The sequence below is a fragment of the Podarcis pityusensis genome (genome assembly GCF_964106645.2).
Source record: "Podarcis pityusensis genome assembly, chromosome: 3".
Lineage (NCBI taxonomy): Eukaryota > Metazoa > Chordata > Lepidosauria > Squamata > Lacertidae > Podarcis > Podarcis pityusensis.
The window spans coordinates 70,152,861-70,177,475 of NC_138026.1; the positions used below are offsets into that span (position 1 = coordinate 70,152,861).

At 44.5% G+C, this 24,615-nt stretch overlaps 1 protein-coding gene across 1 annotated transcript in view; it reads left to right on the forward strand.

The window, feature by feature from the left end:
* Positions 1–9,648: 9,648 nt before the first annotated feature.
* Positions 9,649–24,615, forward strand: part of MAP3K4 (mitogen-activated protein kinase kinase kinase 4) — a 72,703-nt gene continuing 57,736 nt past the window's right edge. The window contains exon 1 of the mRNA XM_081000673.1: positions 9,649–10,043. The gene's annotated coding sequence lies outside the window, so the exon portion shown is untranslated. The remainder of the gene's footprint in view (positions 10,044–24,615) is intronic.

Here is a 24,615-nt window from a genome sequence, read left to right on the forward strand (position 1 = left end):
GGGAAATTAAAATTACAGACCATCAACTAACTATTACAGAAAGATACTTTCTTAATTGCCTAAACTAAGCATGGCAGTATAAAAAAGTTTTTAGCAAGCGTGTCAAGGTTCACAGAGAAGGCGCCTGCTGAATCTCTGTTGTCTGAGTGCTGCACTAAAGACTCAGTTTCTTGGCGTTGCCCGATGAGCCACGCCAACTTGGGAGATAACCAACAATGCTCCCTCAGATGATCTCAGTGATCAAGGTAAGGCAGAGGTTTTCAATCTTTTTGAGTCCATGGCTCCCTTGACCAACTACATTATTTCTGTGGCACCCCTGTGGGGCTCAGGAGCCCAGTTATGTCACCCCTTGCCTGCAGAGCTGGCAGTCTCACACCCTATTTCAAACACCTTCCCTTGTGGAGTGTTCCCTCGGCCTCCTCTCCTTGGGAGTCCTCTGGACAGCCCCTGCCATCGCCTCTGGTCTCTGAGCTGCCCCCAGAGGCACCATTCATCTGGAGAGCTTGTAGCCAGGGCTGCTGCAACAAACAGCTGTGCAGGCCTTTGGGATGCAGAGACACGAGAGGGCATCAGAGGAGGGAGGGGAAGAAAGAAGGACAGAGGCCAGTGTTGCCCGCTGCACCCCTGACCACCATTCAAGGCACCCTGGTTGAAAACCACTGAGCTAAGGGTTTAAGTGGTCCCTACCCTGGACCTAAGTTGCTTAGGGCTTTGTGAATGAATACGAAGACTCATGGACATTCAATGAAACTGAATGCTGGGGGGGAAACTAGGACAGATAAAAGGAAGTACTTCACACAGCACATAGTCAAACTATGGAACTCAGTCTCCCAGAAGGCAGTGATGGCCACCAACTTGGATAGCTTTAAATGAGAATGAGACAAATTCATGGAGGAGAAGGCTGTCAATGGCTACCTTAGTTGGAGGGAGCTTCTGAACACCAGTTGCTGGAAACCATAGGAGGAGAGAGATGCTCTTGTGCTCAGATCCTGCTTGCTGGTTTCCCACTGGCATCTGGTTGGCCACTGTGAGAACAGGATGCTGGACTAGATGCCTTCAAGCTCCCAAGCACCTGGTATTTAGCTATATGACTTAGGAAAGCTTATTTGTGTATTATTTTCAACCGCCTCTCAAGTGGTATCTTACGTATTCTCCTATTCTAATTTTATCAATAGAAGCTTATCCACTTGGTCCTGAAATAAAACATGGCTTCACATGACAGCTTTTCATCTAACCATTCACCTGACTCTTCTCAATAATAAAACACTGGATCACTGCACTCCATGGTCTCCTTGCGCTCAGTCTGTCATTCACAAGGCTGGACTTGAATTGGTACATTTTATAGACACAACAAAGTTGAGAGTTTACCTCTTTGCTCCCTCCTCTTGGTGCTTGTGTCTTATGTGTCAATCATGCTCATTTTCACCTGAGGCTGTAAAAGACACATACATCTCTCAACATTTGAAGGATGCTTTGGTTTGTAAATAGAAAGGTGGGGCTGTTCTTTCCCACTTGTTCTGTATGTTGCCTATATCCCATCTCGTTCTAGAACAATATTTATCTAGTCATGTTTGTCCTTTTTGTTTGTTATCCTCTGAGGCTTGACTAAAGGAGGATATTTATCTGAGATAAATCAGAGTTGGGATAATTTAGTTAGAACATTGGTTAAAATATAATCAGCTGCAGAGGACCTTTCAAATAGCAGTCAAAGGTCACACCCAGACCATACCTTTAATGTACATGACTTTCTCAAAGAATCCTGGGAACTATAGTTTGTTAAGGGAGTTGAGAAATTGTAGCTCTGTGAGGGGTAAACTACTTTTTTCCAGGATTGGCGGGGAGCTATGTACGGTGTGGATGTCACAGAATTGTGTTTGCTGTAAGACCAAAAAAAAAGCTCAAGTGATTGTAACCTAACTTCTAAAATGGTCATGCCAGTCAGCTAATACATTTATGCACATTATTTCTTTAATCTGTTATATCCCTAGATGCAGTGCTTTTTTTCTGGGGGTACGCAGGGGTACACATACCCCTAAACATTTTCTGAATCTAAGTTTGGCCTCATTGAGGAACATTATTTCAATATGAGTAGGAAAATTAGAGTACCCCTAAACATTTTTTTAGAAAAAAAGCACTGCCTAAATGTCAGGGTAAGTCCCAAGATGACAGCCACAAAATCTTGTATGAAGAAAGCCTCTTCAAGGGCAAAGTTCATGTGCTTCAGAGGGGCTATTCCCAGATATGGAGAAGAGACAAGGTCAGATGCAGGGAAAACTGGTCACTGGCCAAACTAGGAAATGTCCAATGAGAACTGGCAGAACCATATGCAAATATGAGTACAAAAGTTCCGGGAAAGCACTAGATTAGCCCAAATGTTGTTTCGGAAACCCAACATTTAGTTTCTAAACATTCTATCACAGCTACAAAACCAGAGTACTTAGGAGGCTGCATGCTTTGTTTTTTGTTTTTGTTTTAAAGGCTTTCCAGTATTCTAGACAGACAATTAAGATTCGCCTGAAGGTGGGGAAAAATAAAATTGTGTTTCACTTTTGAAGACATAATTGCTCTAGGTGAAAAATGTTGATTTGTAGATGTTTCTGTAACAACGTATTTGTGCTTTCTGGATTGGTAAATTAATTTCATTTTACATTTTGATATATAAACCTGGGTTTCTGAAGACTTACAAGTTGGCTTAAGAGTTTTTCCTGCCAGAGGTAGAAAAATAAATGGTCCCCACCCCCTCGCCCACATTCATGGTGCATAGTATTAAAAGTCAGTCAAGTTATTCTGGCCCTGATGCAGAAAACCCCTGAAGTACCTTCATACCTCCCTGGAAGTAAAAATAAAATGGTGATAAATTAAATTATTTAATATTTGCTGCTCTTGCATGAGACTCAAAATCAGTTGCCTGAGGTGCCTGCTTCATTCCGTCTAATGGTGAAGCCAGACCTGAGTATATACTAATAATATGGCTCTGTGGTTCTGTTGCTGGGCTGTCTAATTCTCTTTTCTCTTACTTTTACTGCTATTCAATATTTGTGCTGTTAAAATCTGATCACGTGCATCACTGAACTGGCAGAGTGATCCAAACCGCTATTACTCTGGGCTAGGTGTGCATGGATTAAGCCAGCCATCACTGGTCTCACTGTTTGCTGCATCCTGAGCCCGTCTTACTGCCATTGTGTGATGGCATCAGGCCAAATCTTCTCCTGCTGCCCTCAACGTCCCACCACAGCCACTGTGAACAGCAGGGCTGTGGATGCAGTGGTGGCCCCACCAGTCCAAAAAGCACTACTGGCAGAGAGCAGAGGTTAGGATTGTGTCCGAAGTCACTGGGATGCAGTATATGGCATATGAGTCCAAACATACACTCTGTGAAAAAGCTTTGTCAGGAACGTGCCCCCCCCCCCAGCGCAGCAGAAGAGTCAGCCTCAGAAATTGAGCTAAGCGAGCAAGGGGCCGACTCTGCAAATGAGAGCTGTTTGTCAGAGTTTAGAGAGGAAGAAGCTGTTAGGTCCCAAGGAGAGGAAGAGTTGGAACTTGGCCCGAGCATTGCCAGGCAACTAGCAGATAAGCCAGAATCTGAGGCTGTGTCTCCTGGGAGTGAGAAACAAATAGGCCAGCCGTTCAGCCCCTGTACTAGGAGACTGGAGAAGCTCAGAGAACAACAGAAGGGAAGGAGAAGAAAGGAGGGATTTTGGTGTTCTTCCTGTTGGGGGAGGGACGATAAGTCAGACTGAGCAACTACTGTTAATGAGAACAGGCAGGAAGGCCATTCTCTGGATATGTTTTTTTCTGTAAATAAACTTATGGAGAGTCGTTGCTGCTTATCAGGCTGCTTTCCTGCCAAAGATCATTATAACCTTCTACATTCTTCCCTTGGGTCAGTTGATTCACCTCGTGGGATCTTGGGGTGGGGGTGGGGGTTGGAACCAAAGAAAGACCTTCAGATTAATTCTGATAAGGAGTATTAGGTGCTTCCCCTTTTCCTCCACCTTGTGTTCTCAATGATGAACTTTGTTGGTTTGAGTATACAGAAGAAACTGAGCAACTAGAAGATGTGGGTTAAACTTTTCATATGTCTGCCACTTAGCTGAAACAGCCCACTTGATGTATAAATTAGAACAAAGAAAGCCAGTTTCATGTGACCTTTTGTTCTCTAACTTTAATTGCTGACTGGTCTTGCTGCTCTTATTCAATTTCATGCGATGGAAAAAACAATGCTATCCAACTCAATTTTGGTTGTGAAAAGAGAAGAGATGGAAATGAAATATTTGAGTTACACTTTGAGCTCCTCAGTCATGCAACACTAGAAGGTCAAGAGAAGTTTTAAAAAATGGCTATCATGTTCATAATTAATAATACGTGGGCTAATAAATTATGAGTAACATTTGCATCATTTCCTTCAGAGCCCTCACATGACAAATTGCTATTTGTTGTTAGAATCATTACTCCTTTGCTAAATGCAGGGCATGTAACAACAAGGATTTCCATGTGGCTTGTTCCTACAGTCTTCTTATTAAAAGCAGAACCTCTGAAGTGGAGAAGGTGGACTGTTACTGAAGTGAAGAGTAAATGTGTTACATATTATTTATTTATTGCACTTTTATCCCTTCTTTTTCTCCTACGAATTCAAGGTGGCATACATGGTTCTCCCTCATGTCATTTAATCCCCCACAACAACCCTGTGAGGCAGGTTACACTGAGAGGCAGCGACTGGCCCAAAGTCACCCATGAGCTTCTTGGCTGAGTGGGAATTTGAACCCTGGTCTCTCCCAGCTCCTAGGCCAAGCCTCTAACCACTCTTATCTTGCATAATAGGGATAAGGCTAGGTTATCCCTGACTTTATCACTGTGACAAAATTTACTGAACTCAAAGGGGCTTCCTTCTGAATAGATATGCATAGGATTGCACTGTTAGTTTTCTATGTGCAGGGAAACTTTATTTGGAGAAGATCTCCCCACCTGCAGTCTGAAGTGGTATAGATCAGGAAAAACAATTCAATGCCTTTTCATGAGCGTAGCCAGGATTTATTTTAGGGGGGGGGCAGGCTTTATGGGGGGGCAGAACAAAGTTATCTGTGATGTAATTGCTCAATTAATTATTTTTATTTATTTACTTGATGGGGGGGGAGCTGCCTCCCAGCTATGCCCGTGGACCTTATCTACTGTTTGTATGAGCCATGCCTGAATCTGATTTCCTAGAAAGGGAAAGAGTCAGACACAATATTTTTAAAGGTGATAAATATAACATAATACTGTTAAAACATTGCAATAATGTTGAAATATAATGTTCACATAATATTAATCTTCTAAAGCAATATCAGCTGATATCTTTGCAACTGAAACAAAGGCAAACTCGGCCCTCCAGATGTTTTGGGACTACAGCTCCCATCATCCCTAGCTAACAGTACCAGTGGTCAGGGATGATGGGAATTGTAGTCTCAAAAATCTGGAGGGCCGAGTTTGCCTATGCCTGGGCAAAATGAAGCTTCCCTAACTTCCCCCGCTTTTTAATGCCACACAAATATCGATGCTGGAGTAGAGGGCATTCCCCACTCTTGTCTTCTCAGAATCTTTTGCATAATGAGATTGCTTCATGCCACTTAATAGAAAGGCTAGACTTAAAATGCATGTCAAATTCCTTGCCTTTCTTATTGTTTCATGTACCTTAACAGCTATTTCATCTCAGATAAGAGACAGCCACATTTCGTATTTAATCCTTATCAGTTCTGTAGCCACATATCATTCCTCCTCTCTCCCAGTTTCATGAGCAGATACCTATCAAGAGACAGACTGGCAAAATATAAAAGGTTGCTTTTTGAAGAGATCATACAAGCATTTATGGGATAGGGGAGGACAGGAGCACATCTTTGACAAATATTACCTTTAGAGTTCTCAAGCCAACATCGATAGCACTCCCCAGTGATTGGGGGAGCCTAAAACGGGAAGCTATAATTAGAGGCCAAAGTACACTGCAACTGTTTAAGTTGCTCTAGGTTTGAGGGTTTCTTCTGATTTCTAGACACTGCCTCCCTCAGATGACTTTCTCTTGAGACCTAGCCATTCAACTGGGAACCACTAAGAGGTGCCTTGACCAATGTTGCCAATAGTTATAACCTGCTATTACCCAAACTAGGAAATCCCCTCCCAAGTGCTGTAATCATTGCAAGCCCTGATGATCAGCTATGAAAAAAACAAGTCCCTTGAGATCCTGCCCACCTGCCCAACAATAAGCTCAGGTGGGAGATTCTGTCCTTCCGCAGGTACAGTTCATTATTTAATGCACACCTGTATATCCAAATGCAAATGCAGTAGTAGTAGGACAACATTGACATGCAATGGAGAGAAAGGAGGGAAGAAAGAAAGAAAGAAAGAAAGAAAGAAAGAAAGAAAGAAAGGGAGCCAAGTAAGCTTCAGGCAAATTTCAACATTTGCCATTCTGACTTGTTAAGAAGCTTTCAGACAGAAAATCATGTAAATTTATTCAGAAAGCTAGAAGCCAAACCAAAGCAGAATGATTATGTTTCTGATGCTCACACAACTCAGTAAAGCCGTAGGTCTTATTGTTTCAGACCAGCACAGTTGGACCTGAAGTGCAGCTTGGAATACGTTGTATCTAACTAAAGCTCAGTCTGTACTAAAGCTCAGTCTGCACAATATTGTTGCATGTTACCCCAATCTTTGAGCAATGAAAGATCCCGGGGGTGCCAGGTGCTCACCCAGGTTCTGTGTTTCCTTTTGCAAATGAGTCATAGGGGAAACTGTAGTGTCTTTATGATATGTGGTTTATTTACACACACACACCACCTGATCCCAAAGGGTCTTGCTTCTCCTATATCCGCAAACTTAGATTCAGACAGACATCAAACATCGTGTTCTGCCTCTCTGGCTTTTCATCTTGCTGCCTTTCTTCTTGGTGACATAATTCCTAATATCTTTAAACTCTGGCTTTATCTGTGTGGTGTGCGCTACCCATTTGCTGACTAGCAAAAACCCTGTGAACCTAGCCTTGGTTAATTAGCATTTAACACTTGCTAGATCCAGGGATTAGAGTAGTATGGCACTCAATTTAACACCCCAAGCCTTGATTAAATTCTAACACTTACTGGATCTGGATTATAGGCGTCTATCACCAACAAACTCATAACAATACATTTAAAGCAGTATCATATCACTTTAAACAGTCATAGCTCCCCCCCCCCAAAGAATCCTGGGAGCTGTAGTTTGTCAAGGGTGCTCAGAGTTGTTAGGAGACCCTTATTCCCCTCTCAGAGCTACAATTACCAGAGTGGTTTAACTATAGCATCATAGAGTTGTCGAGTTGGAAGGGACCTTGAGGGTCATCCAGTCAAACTCCTCATTAATTTGTGCTAAAGGGGATATAATTATAGTAGGTCCGTTGCCTTCTTACAGAAATTAACAGGCTGTGAGGATTGGAGGAAACTGCTATAGCAGTTTATTCTATCTTTGATCTCTATACTACTCTTGAGGGGGGAAAGAATTCACAGAATCATAGAATTGGAAGGGGCACAAAGGGTCATCTAGTCCAACCCCCTGCAATGCAGGAATCTCAACTAAAGCATCCATGACAGATGACCGTCCACCCTCCACTTTCAAATCTGAAATGAAAGAGAGCCCACCACCTTCCGAGTGGGTTGATTCCACTGCCAAACAGCTCTTGGCATCAGAAAGCTCTTCCTGATGTTTAATCATTCCTTCTTCCCAGAGAAACTGGCCATAAATGTTTGCAGCCACCCCACACTCTTGCATGCACACAAGGCACACACAAATACACATAGCCTCTCCCTTCAGTGATCTGTGAAGTCAGAAGTGGGGCTATCATTCTCTCTCTACTCCTCAAGTGATGGATGTGATGACTGAGGAAGGGCAATTTTCCTCCCCATCAAGCTGAGGGTCTTCACGGACCTCAGAGGTGTAAGATTGTTTTTATTTTTTGCTGAAGCCTCTAAAATTGGTGGAGTTTTGGGATCTGGATTATACTCCCAAACTGGGGGTTAGCCATCCTTGCCCTACAGAATCCAGGGAACTTTACTTTGGTGAAAGGGCTGACTATTCTCTGTTAGAACTACAGCTTCCCTGGGCACGAAGAGCTGGCTATCAAACCAGTTTTAAGTCTGTGGTATAGATAAGAGTCACTGCAATGCAGTCAGTCAGTCAGTCGACTTTCAAAGTTCTGAGCTGCAGTCACTTTCATGTGAAAGCCAGACTGCAACACTGAAGTATGCAAACAGAAGGCTTGTATAGTTGGCAGGAGAGATTTCTGAGAGGAGTGGTTTGGCTGGCACCAGAACAGAAGGCAAAACTGAGCGGGATGTGTGCGAGCAAAGGCAAAATAAAGCTCTGTTTTGCCAAGAAAATGTTCTTTTCCATGGAGCCATTTCAGTGGAATAGCGGTCTCATCATCACTGATGACTTCCGCAAGACAGAATGTGATTGGCTATTCTTCTGTGCAAAGGCCACTAAACTGCCAATGACCAGTTCACCTTGACAGCACCCCACAAAAGCATCACATTTGGTGTCTCCCACTCCATTGGTTAAGAATAACGCAAGTATACAGTTACTTTAATGGTACACCATCACTCACAAGCACACCAACAGGGACTGGTTTTTATTTTTAAAATCATGAGAAAATGTACATGTTAACACAATGCAGGCCAGTGTTGCCAGCTTGAAAAGTGAACACGAACTGTTGGCACTGTGTATTTCATTATGTGGAGAGCTGAATAATTTTATGAAGTGCACTGCTTATGATTAAGTGGTCTATAAATCTTTCTAAATAAAATAACTCACAGCAGGTGTCCCCAAGCCCAGCATAGCTTACCCCATGTCTCCTGACCCCAACTCTGACCCTGCTTATAATGCTCCCACTAACCCAGAGGCAGGGGACAGAAAGGGACCAGCTAGGTAGGTGTCACTTACCATTTCTACCCCCAAAGACCATACCTATGTAGTGTTCTAATCCAGTCCATGTTTTACATGTGATTCCAGTTTACCAGGGCCTGGAGCAGTTTCACTCCATTTCATTAGAGAGGTAGAACTCTGCTGTTCCGGGATTTGCTGAAAGCTGGGTCCCCAGCTGTTGTGAGACTACAACTCCCATCATCCCCTAGCTAGCAGGAAAATGATGGGGGTTCTAGTCCCACAACAGCTGGGGACCCAAGTTTGAGAAACAGTGCCTGGTTAGGAATTCGTTAGCCGATTAAAAGGAAGAGGAGGAGGAAGACCCATCCCTCTGAAATCCCACCCCAGCAGAGGAGGGCTCGGCAAGCGGGCGCCCTCCAGAGGGTTCGGACTTTCACCAGCTACCCTAACCGGAGAGGGATGATGGGAATTGTAGTCCAACCACACCTGGAGGGCACCACAACCTGCTACCGTAACAGCTCCCGACCAATCTCACCTAGCGAGGCTCACTCCACAGAGGCGCCTCGATTTCCAGGACGCTGCTTTTAATTAAGCTCCCTTTGATCTTCCCCGGTGGTCCCGGGGCCCTTTGCCAAGCCGGCGACGCCCGCGGCGCCCGGGAGAGGGCAGCCGTTCGCGGCGAGCCTTCGCCGGCGTCCTCTTGCTCCCTCTCCCCGCCGCGCAGAGCTGCCGTCGGCGCGGAGATGCTGCAGCGCCCGGAGAGGCTCGCCAGGGAGGCGGGCCGTTTCCTCGCGCCTCGTGGGCCGTCTCCGTGCGCTCAGCGCCGCCGCCGCCGCTTGCGGCCCAGACCCAGCCGCTTGGGGAGCCTCCTTTGCCGCCAGTCCCCGACACGGAAGGAGGCAGTTCCCGCCGGGGGTGTCTCTCCTGCCCTTCTCCGGGACCTACACAAAGGAAGGAGGCGGAGAGTTGCGCAACGCCGCCCAGAGCGAGCGAGGCGCTCGGCTGCTTCCATTCCCGCTCGGGAGCGCCATGAGCGAGCCGCCTCGCAGTCCTCCGAGGTTTCCAAAGCCGGACGAATATGGGAATGCCGTCGCCGTCGTGGGATCCCAGCAGGCGCAATGATCTTCTGGGGGAAGCTGGAGGATGACCGAGCGCTAGTAAGGAAAGCCGCGCTTCTTTCGCTTGCCTGTTTGCGCCCAAGGGACTCCCTCGTGAACCCCTTGAATTCCGGCCCCATTTACCTGGGGGGTGGCTACAAGACCCACTGAATTCGACCAAGTTGGGATGGCGCTGCAAAGTTGTAGTCCTGGACGCACTTGCTCAATTGCACACGCTGGGGGTTATTTGCGCGGAAGTCCGCGCAGGATTGCGCTGCGCGGGATTTAGGCTGGTTGCAATCCTTGTGTGGGCGTCGACCTCCATTGCACTCCGCGTGCTGTTACTGCGGCGTCCACTTCTTTGGACTAGAGGCCACTTCAGCTTGTGCAAGGGTTTTAAGATACTAGCACGCACAGCTTCTGCAAAGTATGTTCTTTGCAAAATGTGCCGTACTTAGTCTGGAACATAGCAAGCTGACGCAAGCCAGACTTTTCCAGCTCAGTGTTTTCTACCCGATTGGCGGCAGCTTTTGCCTTTAAAACGCTGGAGAGAACAAGTGAGATGTTATATTTGACTGGATCAGCTAGTCGGGAATGCGGGCGAGCTTTCTAAACACCTTATCCCAATTTGTGCAGCCTGCTCCAAGGGAGCTTCATTCGGAAGTTCAGTGGGGCTTGCTAAATGTGAGCAGTATTGGTACCCCAACTTGTGCTTCATCCCTTGGAGGTGAGGCTAAGTAATTACCCTAGGATTCACCCCCCAAGTAAGTCTGCCTAGGGTTTTGGCTTTGGTGCAGTGATGCTCTGCAGCTTGCAGAATTGGAACCCGTATATATTGTTGACTAAACAAGGAAACAGTTGCTAGTTTACAAGCCCTGGATGTTCTTTAGGCCATGGTTGGTCTTCAGCAATTTAAGCTGAATAAGTTCTTACATGTTCAGTTTGGGCTGTTACTCAGCTGCCTGAACTGTTCTGAGAACAAAGGAATGCCAGGACTGTGCATTTCATTATTAACCATTCCCTTGGTGATGGGCACTTCCACGTTTGTGGTACAGCTTTGGAAATTAGAAAGGGGAATGCTGTGTGTTGGGGCCAGGCCTGCATTTCAGCTTTGGGCTGCAGTATTCTGGGAGTCAACAAGAGCAGCCTTCCCCAACCTTGTGCCCTCCAGATGTTTTTGGCCACAACTGGGGCTAATGAGAGAAGAATTAGGGAACAAATCATAGCAACACTTAACCTTCAAAGTGCCCGCAACAACCCTGCATAGTAAGTCAGCAGTATTTCATATGCCAGACAAGGTTTCTGAGAGGTGATGGTCTATCTGTTGAGGTTAGATTTGAATCAGGCATTTCCTAATTCACATATCATGCTTTGCTTTACTCTTATCATGCTGAAGAACAGCAAATGCTACAGCTCTTGGGCTCTCCTCAAACTATGTTTCAGGAACTGCTGGAGAGAATTGCAAGCCATCTACAAGTGGGAGGAGGTTGTGAATGTTGGGACTCTGCAGTCATGTGAAGGCTGAGCTTTCTCTCTCCCCTGAGCAGGGACTTGGGGGGTAGAACAGGGGTGGAAAACCCTGCAGGTCTCTAGACCTGCAGGCAATATCAACCCAGGCAACATGGCTGATAGTCGGGCATGATGGGAGCTGGAGTCTTAATGACATCTGGAGATCTGAAAGCCCCACCTCCAAGGTGGAGAAATGAGTTATTCAGCTGCAGATGCATTTGGTCCAGCTACCAGGCTAAAGTGACAAGGAGGCATCGGGTAGCAGTCTTGGAAAGATCTTGGATTTCATTGCACTAATTCTTGAGCACAGCAGTAGGATACACACTGCTGTTCATGAGAGCCTGGATGTGACAGTTGGGGAACCTATGGCTGGATTCCAGTTCCCATCAGCCCCAGCCAATGTGGGCCAACGGTCTGTCATCATGGGATTTGTAGTCCCTTTGTCACCTGAAGGGCCACAGGTTGCCCATTCCTGCTCCACACACCAAACATACGTCAGAGCACTTGGACAAGGATCCTTGCACTTAATTTTTGGCACAGTTAATATATTTCCTAATCTTGAACACTTTGCACAGGTGTTGTCATGGTGGTGTCGAATGGGCACAACAATTGGTATAATCCAATTTTAAGTGCTTATTTAAAGCTGTTGCCTTGGATATTAGGATCAGGCAATGAAGAATCTGATAGTACTCCATTTTGAGTTGGATCATAGACATAAGAATTTGTTCTAGAAATTGCATGCCATGCCGAATAATGTATTGGAGCCATATCCAGTTTTGGTTAGGTTGTTAAGGCCAGGCCATGATATTTTAGAAACTTTAGAAGTTGCATAGAAGGGAGAATTGCACAAGGTGCAACTGCTATCACTGCAACATGGTCACAGGGGCAGGGATGGGTGTTGTGGCAAATCACACTGGGTTCCTTAAGACCTCCCAATTCTCACAGATGACCTAGCATTTTAACTGGAACACAGGCAGACTGTACCATGTGGTTTATCAGCAAAGTGGGAGAACTCTTTGCTCTCAGATCCTGTTGCTTGAATCCTAAGTTCCAGCTAGAAGGCAATACTTGTGGTGTGGTTTGGAACCTCACTCTGCCATGGACGCTTGTCAGTTTGTGTGTGTTTCACAAAGCCAATTTTCTGGGGGGCATTTCCTATGGCATTTCCTGTGAGAACTTAGCCTTTGTATTTAAATGTGTTGAGAACATTGGGAACTTGGAGTTATAACAGAAACTACCAGAACTACTTCTGCTATTTGTTTAAGATGGCTTTAAGGGTGGGGGACCTGTAGCCCTCCAGACATTGGCATGACTAATGGTCACTGTTGATGAGCGATGACATTCAACAACATCTGGAGGGTCATAGGGTTCACACTCTTAAAGAGGAGCATATAGTTTATACAGCGTTTGGGGTTAAAGGTTGCTTCTGAGCAAGTGGCCTCCTTTTCATGAAACACACAATGAAAATGGTCCACTTGTTGCAAAAGGAACATCTGTCGGAAGTTTATTACTTTATGAACTTAAAACTATTTCCCGTCCTTTCCAAAAGTAGCTGGCGTTTATTCAAGCAATAGGAAAGAATCCTAAGCTCAAGAGGCTTCTTTGTAGCAGTAGGGGAGCAGAATGTGAAGGGAAACTGTCCCATTACGGAAAAGACAGATGACTCTTTTTGCAAGGGGGTCCAGATGTAATGCAATGCCAGTGGAGGCCTGTTAATGTATTGCTCCCTTCCCTCTGCTTACGAGCTCTTTGACTTTTACTAAAACATGTGCCATTAACAAATAATCAATAACACAATTGCAATCTATAAAACACTATTAACAAAAGAGCAACAGAAACATAAGCTTTACAGCACAATTACAACAATAATCTTATTATTTGGTTCCTATTCCCTTTTCCTTTACTTTAAAAAAAAAATGAAGGCGGGGATAAGACTTTCACTCTGACACAATTCTCAGGCAAACAAGTTGTAATCCCAGTTAATACCTGTCTTTGCTGAACATAGCTGGCATATTTGTTGCAGGGACAGGCCAGAGTAAGGGGCTGTAGATACTTTTTATTGGACTCATTTCTGTGAGCAGGCTGGTTGCCTTTCTGCACCACTCTCCCACAAACTAGTCTGGTGCCCACTTCTAGCCCAGGGGTAGGCAACCTAAGGCCCGGGGGCCAGATGTGGCCCAATCACCTTCTCAATCCGGCCCGCGGACGGTCTGGGAATCAGCGTGTTTTTACATGAGTAGAATGTGTGCTTTTATTTAAAATGCATCTCTGGGTTATTTGTGGGGCATAGGAATTTGTTCATCCCCCCCCCCCCCAAAAAATAAATAGTCTGGCCCACCACAAGGTCTGAGGGACAGTGGACCGGCCCCCTGCTGAAAAAGGTTGCTGACCCCTGTTCTAGCCCAAGGGTGGGGAAGCTGTGGCCCCTTCTGATGTTGCTGGACTCCCAACCCCCATCAGCAAACACGACCAATGGGCAGGGATGATGGGATGTGCAGTCCAGGAACATCTGAGGGGGCACAGCTGCCCAAGCTCTGTTCTAGCCCTTCGAAGTATGTTTTTGACCATTTTACCTCCCTGACTACAGCCCCTCCTTGGCCCCAGGGAATATGGTAATATAAAAAATCGTGGGCACCACAAAATACCCATTTCACAGTAGAAAATTGGTGATACTCAGCCTCTCACAGACAAAAGGCAGAACACCCACACCAGCCCAAGCAAATAGTAGACCAAAAAATAAAAGAGCAGGCAGTCCCTCCCCAACTAAACAAAAGCAAAATAATTTAAAAATACATATTGGGAGGGGCAGGGGAAATTGGCAGGTGACAAAGGAGGGGATTGAGTGGTATTCAGCTAAGCTGTACTCAGAGTAGACTACTTCAGTGGGTCTACTCTGAGTAAAGCTGAATTGAATACTGTGTTCCCTTTGGTACCACGATGGGAACCTTAGCTTTCCCCTCTTATATCTCCTATTTTCAGCTCATCTGCATCTGGATCTTCTTTCTCCACTCTTGCCCAACCTTTTCCCTCCCTTTAAGGTTGTAATCCTACGTTCTCTGTTCCTTGGGTGTAAGTTCCATTGAGCTCAGTGGAATTTAGATCTCACGCTACATAGGTGACTTGAAATCCCACTTCCTTTAAAAATCTTTCCAGTGGAATATCCTGGGAAATGAAGCATGCATAACATTAAAAAAATAAAATAGTGGCTTAATGTACATATATTATTTGTACAACATTCTAATTTGGCAAGACTTCTGCAAACCACTTATACGATTTCAAAGTAAAAGCAGCACTGTACTTTAATTTGGATCTCTCTCTTTACTGACTTGGTTCAAATCCAAATAACTGCTCTTGTCCCTGTGTGTTCCTAAAGCATTTTCTTTGAACCTGCTGAGAAATAGTACCTGGAACATGCCCAGAGGCATTAATTCTTCTGCATATATTCTTGAGTAGGTCCATGGTTCTGAAAACAAATTCCAGTTCTAAGCCCTGATGAGATTTCACTGAACTTATCTTGCACTTTGGTTGTGCCCAGAGGATTTTCCTCCCTTTCTATTTCATGAGTTCTACTGCTTCCTGGTGTTGATTTTAAAATATGTTTCTTCCAGGGCTTGGTTCCCTTGAACTACTTTAATTATCTTAATATGTGGGGCTTGGCTGCCAATTTAAGCATGGGAAAAGTGGGCTGCAGTCCCCTTTTTTCTACCATGAGAGCTGCTTCCAGCAACTCGGTGTATCTTTTCCTTGTATAAAAATGACCAAAATAAGAACCTGGAGAACAGAGTGTTACTGAATGGAAAAGTGGACATTTTTGTTTACATCAAGGGGTTTGGGGAACTGGATTCATCATCTACTTGGCATGTAAAGCATGCATCTGGATCAGCAAAGCATGTATATTTTTAGCAACCTATTACATTCATGCTTTTTGCCAAGTTTTTGAGCTGGTTTGTAGTAGTGGAGGCAACTAGTCTTTTTCGGCCCACACAGTGGAATTGGGTCTCCTGGCACTCTCTGCAGCAGAGAGACACTAATCTGCTGTGGAGCTATTGCGATGGACAATATCAGTTGTCCTTCAAACTCATAACAATTGTTTGGGAGCAATGGTTCTTCTCCCACCCAAAGTCATGAACCATAAGATGCTCTCTTTTACTGAGTCAACCCACTGGTTCGTTTAGCTCAGTATTGTCTGCACTGATTGACAGTGACTTTCAGAGGGGTCTTTACCAATTAGCCTACCTGGAGTTGCCTGAGATCCTCTTGCATGGAGATCAGGTGCTCTGCCACTGAGCTGCAGTTCTCCACTAAATGAAGCAGCTTGGTTTTCATTCCCCAACAGCCACGGAAGACACATCCGAGAGATCTGGTTCTTCTTGGAAACAGAAATAGGTGCAAGTCTTAAAAGTGGGGAGCAAACGGGCTTCTTTCAAGTAGCTCAAGCCATTAATCCATCCTATTCAAGAGTTGCCTTCTAGGTGATTTTAACTGCCTGTTGCAGATATTCTCCCTCCTGTTTTCCTCAATGTGGTGGCTATGTAACGAAGGAGAATTATGGGGTGAGGGGTGACACTGAATGTGGTTGGATCATTCAGTCACTTCTGAAGTTTTAGTAGTATTACCTGTGTTGCTTTTGTTAAGAGGAGACTGCCTCTTATATGTCTGCATGAATCACTGTTTTGAACTTGCCTCTTTCCAGGCAGGAGGCATGCCCAGATCAGTGACTCATGTAAAAGTGCAGGTGTTAGGAAGATAGGAATCTGTTTTATACTGGGGCTGAGTATTTGACCACTTAGCTCAGTATAATCTAGTCTGACCGGCAGAAGTCTTTCCCATCACCTTTTTGCTACATTTTAACTGGAGATGCCAGGGATGGAATGGGAGACCTTCCCTGCCACTGAGCTTTGGCAGCTCCCTTAATGCTTTGGCTCCTCTGAGAGCAGGTAAGTCTTGCTCTTCAGTATGAACACATTTATTTTTAGAGTATGTTAAGTGCGCCTCTGATTTTAATTCAGAAAATAAGTGTGCCAGCTGTCTGAAGCTTGGGAAGTGCTGAGAGCCAGAATTCTGGAGAAGGAAGGGAATATTTGGACCACCATATATTTCAGTAGTTAAAAAGAGGTGCTGGTCCTTCGACCTGACTCAAACTTACATCTGACCTGAAGATCCTGCTTCTTAACCCTGGATGGGTGACATGGCTATAGCCATTCCAATACAAGGGAAAGTTGTTTTGCCTAAGCTCAGAGACACACTCTTCTTTATTACTGCAGATGTGGCAGAATTAAGGGCTGGTGGCAAGAATATCCAGACATCCTCCCATTTATGTGGGGGTTATGTTCCAGGCCCCACGCCATAAGTGAAATTGTATACAGTGTGGAGCCTCTAAAAAGCCTATAGATTCCTATTCTTTCCAGTTCTCTCTCCACACAACTCTCCCTTCAACTACGGTCAAAGCTCTGGGGCCGGCTGGAGGCTGAAGAGCGCCTAGGAAAGCGGCTGTTTCTGCTGCGTTACCCTGTGCATCAGCTGCTAGGCGGGGAGGCTGAGCAGCCTAAACTAAGCCCTACTGCACCTCTGGTCTCTTTGGGGCCGCTTCTACCCTCACTGAAGTCCTCTTTGGGCTCTGGGAGGGGGGGTGTCTCTTTTTGAGCTACAAGGACTCTCCATCTCCTGCCGTTTCTTGGTTTGAATCCATTTGATTATTTATTTCCTTGCACTGTTCGTATATGTGGTTGCACGTGAGTAGAACGTGCATAAGTGTGTGTGGGGGGGTGCCTGTAGTGTTTTCCTTTTTGACAGTCAAATAGTGATACAATGTGCTGGTATCAATATTAATGCAATAAAAGAATAATTAATAAATGCTATAATATGTTAATTATCAAAAAGATAGATGTTAAAGTGATATACAGTGGTACCTTGGGTTACATACGCTTCAGGTTACATATGGTTCAGGTTACAGACTCCGCTAACCCAGAAATAGTACCCCAGGTTAAGAACTTTGCTTCAGGATGAGAACAGAAATCGTGCTCTGGCGGCGTGGCAGCAGGTGGTGCTTCAGGTCAAGAACAGTTTCAGGTTAAGAACAGACCTCCGGAACGAATTAAGTACTTAACTTGAGGTACCACTGTACAATCCTGCAAGCTTAAATATTCTTACCAGAAATAAATAAATGAATGAATTTATGACAGAGTATATCCACTTCAATACCCACCCACATGCACACACCCACAAGCTGAATCTCAGAGGGAATTACTTGGTGTCTAGGAAAACGCTGCGCATGCTTTGTGCAGCAAAGTTAAAATGCCTTTGGTTGCAATCGTAATACAGTAAGGCTACTTACGTCCCACTGGCTGAAGTCAGTGCAATTAAAATAGCCTAACTTGTGAGCAGCACTGCAGTCTTTGTGAATAATAAAGTTCATGGAAGTCCACATTTCCTTTGAGGTAGGGTGGGATGTAGATGCAGTTGTGTATTCAAAGATTCTGCTTCATTTATGTATGTATGCAGAGGGTTTCAGGAAACAATACCAAAATACATCCTAATTGCTACACTTTCTCTTACAGTTCAGATTTTACATTTGAATAGCTTCCCATGAAGAAGCTGATCAAAAGGTTACGGTGTCTAAACTTAGACAGACTCAAGTTTAAAGGACCTAATTAGGGAGTTGGATGATAAATAGCTTCATGACCTCACGCAGGCAAGATACGATTATGTAACTTTTGGACACAGGTTTGTGACCAGTCATATCTAATGCCTTGGATAGACCAATAGACCAGTTTGTCAGCAATCCTTTGTCCATTGGAAGAATATCTTTCCTTATGCACAACTGCTAAAGTAATTGGAGAATCCCCGGGAGAGTCATTTTGATTCTGACACTTCTGGAGTTTGGTGGTAGATTTTAAAAATGGCAGAGTCTACACCCTCTCCCAGCAGGTCATTGGAAGCCTCCTCTTGGATCTCTCAGACATTGGGGAGCAGCTGGCTGCAGACCTTTCTGCAACCTTCCGCTCTGTAGTAACTTGGAGCAGGGCTTTTAGTGGCGCTGCCCTCGTTCTGTGGAATAGCCTTCCTGCCAAGATAGGGCAGGCACACAATCCCTGTGCTTTCCAGAAACAGTTGAAGGCATTTTTGTTGTGACAGGCTTTCCCAGCTGAATAAATGGGTCTTTACAAGAAATGCCAACTTTTTAGGGTTTTACTCTTGTTTTAAATGTGTTCATTGTTTTTGTGTTTTCAACTGTTTTTAAGTTATCTTATGTAAAAAAATGCCTTGAGACAGTGGTTTGGAAGATAGTTAATAAGGTAATAATAACCTTGCATAGGTGAGATCCAACATCATGCCACACACACTGAGAATGGGTCTCTCTCTTTGTGTCCTCTGGGAGGCAATCTGGTAGATCCCATGGCTTTAAATGATCCCCCCAAAGCTGGAAGAACTGATTGGTCTTTGTCTGGCATTGAAAGGACAACAGTGAAGGCTCCAAAATCCAGACTAGTCACCCTGGGCAGAGCATTCCTGAGGTGAGGCACCATAACTGAAAAGGCCCTTTCCAAGGTTGGCACACACTGTTTGCCACATCTGGAAAGCTTCCTTGCCAGCATTGGATGTGCTATCAAAGGCTCACCACTGGCAAGGAAAGCCTTCATACACTCATGAGCAGGGGAGGAAGAAGCAGAGTCACACTTGCTAGCCATGATACATAAAGGTAAAGGTAAAGGTACCCCTGCCCGTATGGGCCAGTCTTGCCAGACTCTAGGGTTGTGCGCTCATCTCACTCTATAGGCCGGGAGCCAGCGCTGTCCGCAGACACCTCCGGGTCACGTGGCCAGCGTGACAAGCTGCATCTGGCGAGCCAGCGCAGCACACGGAACGCCGTTTACCTTCCCGCTGGTAAGCGGTCCCTATTTATCTACTTGCACCCAGGGGTGCTTTCGAACTGCTAGGTTGGCAGGCTCTGGGACCGAACAACGGGAGCGCACCCCGCCGCGGGGATTCGAACCGCCGACCCTGCGATCGGCAAGTCCTAGGCGCTGAGGTTTTACCCACAGCGCCACCCGCATCCCAGCCATGATACATATACCAGCACATTTGGCAAGTGCGAGAAGGGACCTACATTTATTTTGTGCTGGTGTAATTGCACTTTGATGTGAGGTGGAATGGTGGTCCAATCCCACCTTTAATGGAAAAACACCAGATATGGGCATAGCACTGAATGCATGGATGGCAGGGGTGGGTTTGATGTGTGTGTTGATGGCAGGAGGATGGGGTTATATCTTGCAGCCCCGCAGCCCTATCATCCATCGTTTCTTAGCCATGAAAAGATTCATCTCAAGCCCCCATACTGAGAAGGAATATGCTCCAATTGGAGCAAGATGTTACAGAGAAGAGGTGGAAACAGTCCATAAGAAAGCGCCTGGATACAGATATGGCCTTCTGTACTACACATTGTCTTAGGTGTGGCGAGATTACATTACAAAAGTCTCAGGTCCTGTGACTTGTTTGATGTTAGTGGTTGCGTGGTGAAGCCTTGAGCTCTAGTTTATGGTGCAGTGACCAGTCTCTTGCATGCTGTAACTCAGGTTAAGATTGCAGCTCAGCACGCTCTGGTTCAGCTTCTGAATTTCTCCCCTGGTGCCTTGAGATGTGTCACAGCATTAGGAAGATCAGTCAGTGTTCTGAAAGGGCAGCTTGTAATAGCACTATGATCATATCAAAAACCTTGTGTTAACCAGCCACATAGTAGTGTCACCCTAACCCTCTAAAAAAATCAAATTTCTCTACTCAAATCTCCCATTTCCTTCTGATTCCAGGCAGGTGATGACCACATTTCCAGCAATGTGTATTTGTTTTGTATTACCAGTTGTAACAGCTGCTTTTAAAAATAAGTTGTTGATTCTGCCCATTGGATTTGCTTTTATTTACTTTTTAAAAAACCAACAACATTGTTTGCAAATAGTTTTATTAATGCTATGGGCCATTTGGGGGTTTCATTGTGAAGAGCTGGAACCTGGGAAATAATCATCACTTGAGCTATCAGCTGATTACATTCACATATTAGTTATTCCAGCTAAATTGAATTACGTGTTAAGCACAGGCTTCCCTATTACTGTTTTACACAGCTGAATTAATAAGAAATCAATGGTGTGTGTAGTAGTTAGTGCGTCAGTCTAGAAATGGAAACTGTTAAAGAAAGATGGACAGACAGACAGACCAAAAGTCAAATCAACTTTCAGCCATGAAGTTTACTGGGTGGCCATGGGCCAGCCATTATTTCACAACCTAACTCACTTCACAGAGTTGTTGTACAAATGAAATAAGTGCCACCATGAGCTTCTGAGAGGAAAGATGGAAAAACAAATAATTATAAGATCCCCAATTCCTGTAAACAATGTGTTATTTAGTAATTCATCAAGCCAATGGCTTCCAATGTATGATAGACTGTTCTGGTGAAGTCTTTTCCTGTCTTAGCATACTTTACAGTTTTCAGCAAGAACTGTTTGTACCAGCCTTAAAAAAAAAAAGGGGGGGGGGAGCTGCCCTTGCTCCTAAACTTTTAAGAGCATCCCTGCTGTGCAGAAATTTGGCAGCCTTTCTGACATGTTGACAAAATGACTAGAGAAGCTTAGAATTGGAGAGTTGGAAGGGACCCCAAGGCTCATCTATTCCAACCCCTTGCAATGCAAGAATCATGACTAAATAATCCCTGACAGATGGTCATCAAACATCTGTTTAAAAACCTCCAATAAGAACCCACCACCTAATTCTAGTCTTACCCTGCCTCCTTCAGTGGATTAATAGATCTGTGAGCTGCTATCATTTTAATTACCCACAATACTCTGAAGCTATGTTACATTGGGGGTATTGTGGTTAATTAAAATGGCAGTCCCCACCAGATTCTGCTGTTCAGAGCTAGTGCAGTCATACCTTGGAAGTCAAACAGAATCTGTTCCAGAAGTCTTTTCGACTTTCAAAACGTTTGGAAACAAAAGTGTGGCTTCTGATTGGCTGCAGGAAGCTCCTGCAGCCAATCGGAACCCATGGAAGCCCCATCGGACATTTGACTTCCAAAAATAGTTCGCAAACCGGAACAGTCACTTCCAGGTTTGCAGTGTTTGGGAGCCAAAACATTTTGAGAACTAAGCTGTTCGAAAACCAAGGTACAATTGTGTAGTAATTTATCTATTACTTAAAAGCACAGCTGGCTCAGGTCTTTCATATTGGAAAGTCTCATAGATACTAGATGATGTGTGAATGTAAGATGCATGTTTGCTGGCAACATTCATGCTGTGAAAATAGGAACACGCCAATTCAAGCATGTCAGTTCAATATACTTTAAAAGCAAGGATAGCCAAAACCTTGACCAGCTTCAGTTTGTATTGTGTAAATTGGCAATTGCTTTTGAGTTGAGCTTAATCCTATGTGTTGTGCCCTATGCTGAGAGACTGTATGGTGAAATGATGGACCTGTGAGTGGGGAAACCCGTGTTCACACACCTGCTCAGCCATAAGCCACACCAGGTGATCCACAACCAGTTACCATCTCTCAGCCTTAGCTACTTTACAAGATTGTACACATGCTGCCAACAGCAGCTTATTATTGTGTAATTATTATTAAAAGGAAAAATGTAGTGATGTGGTGGATAGACACTGACGTCGGTAACATGTTTTGGCATTTATGACATAATGTCTTGAGTGTGTCTGGGGCCTGATAATGTCACATGACCTTACCTGTCAGCAAAATGTACACAACTAATAGCCATTATATAAGAAGACAAGATACACTATAATAGATAATAACATTTCAAGACAGGAAGTGGAGACGAATGCATTAGCTGGCAGAAGCAAGAAGGGAAGAATCCTAAGCATGTTTCTGACCTTATGATACCATGACTTAAATACTCCAAGAATAGCAATGACTTAATGGCACCAAAGTCAACTAGAATCTGACATAGAGATTGTGAGCTGACAGTGCTGAGACAGAAATACCTTCCTCCCTGTCAAGTTTTTTTGCCTAGCTGTTAAAACTCCTCAGGCCTGATAATAATAGGCTTCAGAAACGAATGTGCTATATCAAAAACCACTGAATTAGGGAAAGACTTAAGAGAATAAATATGCATAAAGTTGGAACCTGCAACAAACATTTCTTTTATTACATCTATATCCTCCCCTTCCATTGTGGAACCCAAGGTGGCATAGATGTGGGTCCCAGGTGGTCACCGACCAGGCTAGTTTTAGCTTCAGCAAGTTGGTGGCCTCATGTGTCTCCTGACCATCTCCTGTAAAACGTTGCAGTGTGGTATTCCTGCTCAGGGTTCCAGCCTGCCAGCCATGCTTTCTGCCAGTACCTATATTCTATTCCACTCACCACTTCCCTATGTTTTCATTTTCTCCCCCCTGCTGTCAGCGTTGCATTGCCACTGAATATGGTCACTCCTCATTGGGCTGTTTTGGGGTCTGCCCTGAGGTTCTTTTTTAAAGTTGTTTTTATACTAAAGCAAACCATGAGGTTCCTTCAAGCATTCCCTCTTTGGCCTGGATGGTGCCATTTTGGCTATCTAAGGATCCAGCCGCCAAGGAACTTGCTAAAGAGATGGAATGATGATTCTAATTTGAAAGCCAATGTGGTTAATAGGGGCTGGAATGTTGGGCATAGTCCATAAAGTACTGGAGTTGAATCGTCACTCATACTGAGTAATCTTAGGCCAGACACATTCCTTCAATCCAACCTCTCCCATTGGGCTTTTGTGAAAATAAGAAAGGTAGGTGCCGTATCACCTAGACTCCTTGAAAGAATGTTTTTTTTTTTTGTTTTTTTTTTAAATGGCAGCTATAGTTTCATATATCAAGGCAGTAATGATTCTATGGTGCTCACAAACTGCTTATTTTTCACAAAGGGATTTATATGCTGGATTGCTATGACAAAACTTTAACAAGAAGTTTTTTTCATGAGGGAATTTATACTGGCATACAGTTGCATTGTACACAGCCTTCCAGTTAACTGCTGGCTCACTCATCTACACTAAGTACTGTTCTTTCTGAGAGAGTAACATGTCACACCCCACTGCACGAGCCAAATGGTGACAGATAGGAAGCATGACAGCAGATGTGCTGATGGGGTGGTACAGTTTTTTCAGCTAGCATGCCTGCCTGATATAATTCATATGTACTGTCAGGTGAGCCCTGTGTAGAGGTTTGAAAGCTGCTTACCTTTCATGGCAATGGGCATCTGGATCTTCCTCCTTTCCCAGAAGCCATTCCCCAACTCAGCTCAACAGGAGATGGGTTTGCAGCATCCCTCTAGACACAGACCATTTCCCCTGTGGTTTGATAGGTGGGGTTTCCTCTTTTCCTTTACCCATCCTCTCTCTTCTAAAAGAAGTCTTTCCAGTTGGAGGATGTTTTGGTATGACCACAACTTCTGCTTTCATCATGTCCCTTCTGATGCCTTTCTTAAACTAATATCCTCCAGATGTTTTGGATTCCCAACTCCCATCAGCCGTAGCCAGTATGTCTGGTGGTCAGGGATAATGGAAATGGTAGTCCCAAACATTTGGGAGGGCACCAGGCTGGAGAAGACTGATATACAATTTCTGAATCTTCTTATTGTCACTCCAGCAAGGGAGAGTTGCTGGTCTACTTCCCTTCACTCAGCTCAGTAATTACAGCTGGTGCTTCTTTCCCTGCTGTTTCCTTGTTGTGGGTACTGCATGCCCACAGTTGCTTTTTCTCAGACCCTGCCTGCACTTATGCTTATCATTATGTCTTAAGAGATGCTAACCTGAAATGGTAGATGGGATGTGGATCTATAAAGCCTAGGTTAAAATTCCCCTTCTGTAACAAATATTTAAGATCCCAGTCCCTGCCTCAGTAGCCTATTATAAACCAAAAGTAATAATCATTGGGGTAATGAATGAATGAATATAGTGTGACGGCTGTCAGCTTTGGTGGGGGGGGGGAGTGAATTAACATTTTTTCTGGCCTTCCTGTGGTTATCAGATTTTTAAAAACGCAGTGTTGATAAACAATCTCATCCTTGGTCTCCCCCCCCCCCCCATTTTTTTGTATGCTGGTTAAGAGAAAAGTTAGCCTGTTTTTGAGTGAAAAGAGATTAAAACTTTATAAAGATAAAA